We start from the raw sequence: 7703 nt of genomic DNA on the forward strand, positions 1-7703 counted from the left end.
TTCAAATTCAATTATTATGCAGAGAGAGGTTTGAGGAGAACAGCTGTCAAAGACACAAATATAGGGGGAAACATCAGGGATCTACATCCATCACCTGTTTATCCGGGTCACCTCTTTCCGGACAGTGGATGAGACCCACCCTGCGTTTTTACATTTTCGCCCAAGCTCTTTTTTTTTTGTTTTTTTTGACGTTTCCTTACGCAGACGCCAAATTCAGACCTATAAGTTTGCGTATGCGCTGTGACACGCAGGGCAAGAGACACCATGAGCAAAATACAGATGTTTTCTCTCTCTCACTCATGTTTCTGCAGACAGTCCCGCCTGCCATTAATTAAGATGAATGTGCGCCGCGCCTCCGCAGATCAGAACAGAGCTGAAGGATGTCTGCGCACACAGAGAGAGGAAGACTGCGGGCCAACGCGCTGACTGTACCCGCATTGCATCACGGACACGACACCCGGTACCCCGCTGTCTTCCTCCCACCTCTACAGGCGCAGATGAGGAGACTGTATCATCTTATCGCATAGTTTTCTACACTCATGCAGCCGCTCTCCCGGTCAAAACCAACCAACAGATGTGCGCCACCCTGGAGGCGCAAAGCCTTTAATTTTTACGCACCTTTCTGATAACTTTGTGGCAGCAGTATTTATGGATTGCGCACCAGTACCAGGGCAGCCCCGGGAATATGATGATATTTGTCCCTCAGAGGAGTTTTATATCAACAGCGGGGGTCACATTCTGCCTAATAGCGTTATATTCTGTAAGTGAGCGCAGCAACCTGTAGCTGTGCGTATCTTTCTTATATATATATATACCAACATTCCGCTGAGGCGCAATGGAAGGACGCAGCTGACGCTTCCGAATCCCCAAACTCACAGAGGAGACTGAAAAAAAGAGCATAAAGGCAGCCCAGAGGAAACAGTGAGTACACAGCGTCCTGGTGGGATGTTTTATTAAGAAGTGTAATATCCATCCAAATATCTTGTGAACTTTGTCTGCATCTGACTCAAGGACAAATTATAATTAAAGGTCGTATGATGTTTAGTTTTTTTTGTTGTTGTTGATTTCCCCTCTCAGGCTTTATGTCATATGCAACTCACGGACTGACCTAAAATTCAGTAAGATAACATTAAATATTGAGAGATGGTTGTACGATTTTTTATTTATTTATTTTTTTTGGTTGAGTATATCTGTGATACAACAAAAGGTGTGAAAATATATATTTAAAACGTCTCTTGAAAAGTTGATGATGTGCAACCCTCTGCATTAAGATGAAGCCATTGAAGTTTATTAACCTCAGTGTGGAGCTATGCTTGACTTTTTGCCCAAGGTACTTATGCAGATAGGGTGATGAGTAATCCTCATAGTCCCCTCCACTTGTTGCCTTGCCAAGAACCAGCTGCAGATGCAGCCCTTTTGAGGAACTGTTAAATCTCTTCACCACCCAGATGTCTGCTGCTTCAGAAGTCATTTACAAGATCATAGATTTTAAAGCTAAACAATGAATTACTAAGCTATATTTATAAAGTGAGAATTGCATAAATGTGAATTAATATTCAGGCTACAACCAGGAATAAAGTTCCTTGTAAAAAAATATTCCCCTTTTCTCCACCATAACCTTATTATAAAATAAAACCTCCATAAACATGCATTTCCTAGTTAATGTTTGTTAACATCGAAAACACTTGGAATATAACGTTGATTCAGAATAAAATCATATCACAAATGTTAAAATTTGGGGTGATGTCTGAACAAAAACGTAAACAAAAGAAACCTCTAATGAGGCAGATATTTTTCACAACTTTGTACAAAAATGTACAAAAGTGCTTAGTGTTAATATATTTTTGTGGTGTATCTTTGTTGTTTTTGGTCACTTTTGGTCATTTAGACCAAACACATTTAAATAAATGTTCAAATGTGAAAAGTGTGATTTAGTCTGACATGGCTTTGTGAAATCCAGCAAAAATAACTGAGTTGAAATAGATATAGTGTTCCTCTTTTTAATTTAAGTATACAGCAACAAATTTACAATTGTATTGAAGTTTAAAACGTGGTTATGTGATTGAAAATATTGCCAAGTATTAGCCATCTTGTGGATTCCTTTTTAATCCATCATTAAAGAAAACAGAAAACAGTATGGCTGATTAGAAATCTACCAAAAAATGGTGTCCTCCTTATCTGACAGACAAGGTGAGACACGGTAATGAAATAGGCAGCCAATAAAACATAACTCAGGAGGAGCTGCTGAGATTACTGGCTCGGTTGGGAGAACCTATAGAGTGGAATTCTATAAAACAATACTTAAAAGTGGCTAAAATTAAGTCTTCATTAAAGAAAGATATTAGAAGTGGTGTTTGCTTTCAACTGCATGATCGGAAACAGAAAAAATCTTGATTCCAGAGTGAAAGAAATTCCTGCTAAATGCTATGTGGGACTTTAATAAAACACTGCACTCCAACCATAATAGTGAAACATGGTGGCGGCGGCATGGTGTTTGCATTGACTCTAGGGCCAAATACTAATGTATGCAACATGTTTTACATTTGGTTTGTAAAAATATGAAAAATGTCAGTCTATCACATAAAATCAAGAGGTAAAATCAGAAAAAACAGAGTGCCAAGCACTGTAGTGCTTAACATACACAAGGAATTTGCTTTAATAAGAAGGTACTACACACAGACAAGCAAACATACAGCTGACAAATTGGGAAGCATATAGATAAATAGTGCATCATTTTGCAAAGGAAGAGCACTATGGCAGTGAAAAAAAAAACTAAACAACAAAGACAGCAACAACATTAAATTAGATTAAGTTGAATGCACATGCGCAGGTAATACTGAAAATTATTTTTTCTCCAATGTGAATGAGTCAGTAGTGGACCCATGGTTTTGTAAATAAGGCTAGCAGCAAACAGGAGAAAGATGTTTTTGCGATTAAAGATTTCGGACCGCATCTTCTGCCAGAGGGAATAGATTGGAACAGATTGTTATCAGGGTGGGCGGGGTAAGCTGCAATCTTTCCTGCTCACCTCTGAGTCCTGGAGGTGTACAGCTCCTGTAGAGTAGGAACATTGCAGCCAGTCACCCCCTCAGCCAGCAGAAATATGCGATGCACTCTGTCCTAGGCAGTGGTGGTGGCTGCAGCATACCAGATGATAATGGAGAATGAGAGAATGAACTCAATGAAGTGCGCTATGTCTTTGGCAGGCAGAACTTGGGAGTACATCATCTGCTGTTCCTTCTTGGTGAAGGAGGAGATGTCAAGCTTCAATTTTAGATAATTAGAGATTATTGTACCAAGGAAATGGAGGCACTGCATGGTGTCAACTTAAAAGTCACAGGGTATAGTTGAGGTAGGGCTGTGCAATAACAAGACAGAATTTCATATTGTTTGAATGGAAAAGGTAGTTTTAAAGACACCTCATCACAACTTTAACCAAGTTAATGAAGCTCATTAACCTTAGTTTGAGAATGAAGGCTTTAGCTTTAGGCCCATGCAGATAAAGTGCATTAACAATGGAATTTCTGATTGTGTAATTGTCAATTCTATGCAGTTTCTCAGCTCTTGCTATCTTCTAGCGTTCAAGTCTCTCTGTCCACTGTTGCCTTTCCAAGAGCCAATCAGCAGTTACCTATTATGAAAAACTGATTAACATACTTACCTAAAGGTAAACTTTGCTCTTCAAGAAATATAATCTTCTATCTGTTAAGGGATCAGAGAGTATACATTTTAGCAAGCAGCATACAGTTACATTGGTAAACTCATTGTTTAAATATGATAAAACAAAGCTGCGTCAGTGCAAGGAGCATGACTGGTTAACTTTGTTTCTACCTTTAAATCCTTAGGAGATCGTAACCTAGAGGGTCTTTGAGCTCAGTGCACACATACTACTAAACCTGGAGGATTCAGGGCTCCAACAAAGAGGCAGCCTGCCCTTCAAACCTTTTATTTTTCAGGGTTGAGGTACTCTAGTTATTACACATTTAACTGCAGCAGATATCCCTGATAATATGGGACTCTCATTGGTGAAAACTCACATAAAAAAAACATATGGAAAAGGGGAACTGAGTTAAAAGGTCAGTGTCTTCGTGTGAGACGGTTTCTGAAAAGGATTTCAGCAGGCCTGCATACACCCTTAATGCATAAAAAAAACTGTTTCTGACAAGTTAAAAGCAACATAAACTCTTCTTAAGGAGATTTCAGTGAGCAGACAGTCTCTCAATATGTCTGTTTTTTTATGGTGTCAAATACAAAGATTTTTATGTATTTTTATCTATTATGTTTAGTTGCTGTTAATGCTGCAAAACCTGCAGTTGTTTCAGAAAATAAATTAATTCAACTTTGAACCTGTTCTAATATCAGCTTAGAGGATTTATAGTTGTATGTTATGAACGCCCTGTGTTGTTTCTAGACATTTTTTCTATTAGACACAATTCCTTTTCTTTTTCCCTTTAGATTTCTACTTTTTGATCTGAAAACAACTCTGTTCTGTGAGGGTTTGTAATGTCTATGTCTCTTTTTTCATAATATTCCATGTTTTGTCTTTGTGTTTTATCGGTTTAACATTAAATAAGAGCATAAGTTTATTTAATTTTCTTTACAAGTGTCAATATTTATACAAGCAGTGCTTTGCAAAGGTACATTCACATTTTGTCAAATTACAACCCCAACCCTCACTGTGTAATATTTTAATTTTACATAATAGACCAACACAAAGTAGTAATACATAATGATAGATGTTTTTTTCAGTGTTTTATACTAATTGAATCAGAATCAAGTTTATTACCAAGTATGTTTGCTTGCCAGGAATTTTACTTGGTGTTGATGTTGCAGAAAAAAAATAGATATACAATATAAAACATACAATATACTATATACAATGTATACTACTTAGCTATATACTATACACACTGCAGACTGTGCGTTAATGTAGCACAGAATGTCTGGAGATGCTACGTTGGTGTAGCTTGTAGGTACTGAATAGGGGTGGGAGAGAGGTACTGTAGTGGCAGTGTCATTGGGATGTCTGGGCCTTGTTGATAAGGTTGGTATCAGATGGGAAAAAAAACTCTGCTTGTAGCATGAGGTTTTGGTCCTGATGGACTGCAGCCTCCTGCCAGAATGAATAGTCTGAGATAGTTTTTGGCTGGGGTGCGAGGGATCAGCCACAATCTTTACTGCATGCCTCAGAGTCCTGGAGGCGCACAGATCCTGGAGAGATGGAAGATTGCAGCCAATCACCTTCTCTGCAGACCGGATGACATGCTGCAGTCTGCCCTTGTCCTTGGCGGTGGCACCAGATGATGATGGAGGAGGTGAGGATGGACTCAATGATGGAGAAGTAGAAGTGCGCCATCATTGTCCTTGGCAGGTTTAATTTTTTTCAGCTACTGCAGGAAGTACATCCTGTGCTGGGCTTTCTTGGTGAGGGAGTTGATGATAAGTTCCCAATTTAGGTCCTGTGGGATGATAGTTCCCAAGTAGCGGAAACGCTCCACGGTGTAAATTGTGGAGTCACAGAGGGTGATGGGGATAGCTGGGGCTGAGTTCTTCCTAAAGTACACAAACATCTCCACTGATTTTAGAGCGCTGCGCTCCAGGTTGTTCACCCTGCACCAGGTTGCCAGATGGTCAACCTCTCACCTGTAGGCAGACTCTTCACTATCAGAGATAAGTCAGATGAGAGTGGTGTCGTCCGGGAACTTAAGAAGCTTGACAGACTAATGGAGATGCAGCTGTTGGTGTACAGGGAAAAGAGCAGAGGAGAAAGCCCACAGCCCTGAGGGGAACCAGTGCTGACAAACTGTTAGTCGGAGACATGTTTTACCAGCTTCACATGCTGCTTCCTGTCAGACAGGAAGTCTGTAATCCACCTGCAGGTGAAGTCAGGCACACTCAGCTGGGAGAGAAGAGCTGGGATGATTGTATTGAAGCCAGCGCTGAAATCCACCTATACAAAACTGAAACGTTTGGCATTTATAAGAAGCCAGTCACTTCAGTTATGAAACTTTTCATTTCATTTCAGTTTATTTATATAGCGCCAGTTCACAACACATTTCATCCAAGGCACTTTACAGATATAGTCAGATTGGTTCAAAATGTTCTAAGGAAAACCAACTGATTGCATCGACTTATTGACTGTTCTGCATTCCCTCACACCAAGCATGCTTGTAGTAACAGTGGAGAGGAAAACTCACTTTAACAGGAAGAAACCTCAAACAGAACCAAGCTCAGTGTGAGCAGCCACAAGTCACAAGACTGATGTAAAGAAGACCACAGGGAATGTGTTAGGGAACATAACTGAACCATCAGCACCATGAAGTACATCTTACACAGCAAAGTCAGGAATGGTGTGGAAAATTTTAATTCAGGGTTTGGTTAAGAATAAAACAATAATATTCCAACATTTATTGAGAAACACCAGTGCTTACTCTTCTTAGGGGTATTAGTTGACAGGACAACTATTAGTTGTACACCAGTGAAAAGAAGAATGACAAAGGTTATCCAAATAAAATCACCTTGTGATATTCCAGAAGCCATGTAAAAAACCCAGCAACCAAGTCAAGCAGGGGTGTCAAACTGATCTTTATATTCGGCCACTTCAGTACCATCAGGGCGACAGTGGTGTCGGATGTAGGAGTTTGCCCTGAAATCAAAGGATTGACGGTTCAAGCCCCGGCTCTGACTTTCAGTGTCGATGTGCCCTTGAGCAAGACACTTCACCTGCATTGTCTACTGATGGTGGTCAGAGGGTGTGTGTACGGCAGCCTCGCTTCTGTCAGTGAGCCCCAGGGCAGCTGTGGCTACAATGTAGCTTGCCACCAGTTTGTGAATGACTGAATGCAGTGTAAAAAGCTTTGGTCAAGTCTCCTGACTTGAAAAAAAAGCACTATATAACTACAGGCCATTTTAAAGGGCCCGTTCAACTGTATAAATGACACTTTTTGCTTTTCATGATTTCCTTTACAAAAAGAGCACTATTCTGCTATTAAAACTTTACCCCATTGTATTTAGCAATGTTAGCCAATTTGTATACTTGAAAGAGCATATGCCTCTATTAAAGATTTTGACTGATACAGGTTTTTCTAATAGGCCAATGCCAAAACTGTTTATTTTGACTTTATTCTGACCGATCTCCGATACGTGGTGCCGATATATTTGGGTCAATCCTTGAAGCTGGTATTTCTTTTTTAACCTCCATTTGCATGATATAAATGACACAATGATAAAAATATTAAATGTCTCAATTTAAACTAAAAAGAAACATTTATTGATAAATCAAACAAAACGCCACCATTAAATGGCGGGAACATCAATGCATGCAGTTCACGTGATCTTAAGAAATGGCTGCTGAATGCACTGATAAATTGGTGAACATATGCATGTATTGGTCAATGCCCATACAAGAAAAAAAAGAAAAGTATTAGTCAAAAAATCAGTTTATCTGTCTTTTTTCCTGCATCTGTTCATCTGAGGTTTCCTGTCTCAAAGGTGACTGTTTTTCACAAATTATTATTCTGTTATTGTTCTTGAAGGAGGAGGTGATAGGAAGAGGGACAAAAGTCAACACCTTCCCTCCTTGGACATCTTGTGCAAAACATTACCTATTGTCACTCTTGTCCAATATTCTTTCCCCCTGTGCAATTACACTTGCCAACTACTATGTAGCCTGTGTAATTTTTTACTTATTTCTAAGGTCAGTA

The sequence above is a fragment of the Cyprinodon tularosa genome, unplaced genomic scaffold, assembly GCF_016077235.1.
Source record: "Cyprinodon tularosa strain WSP-4 unplaced genomic scaffold, ASM1607723v1 ctg267, whole genome shotgun sequence".
NCBI lineage: Eukaryota > Metazoa > Chordata > Actinopteri > Cyprinodontiformes > Cyprinodontidae > Cyprinodon > Cyprinodon tularosa.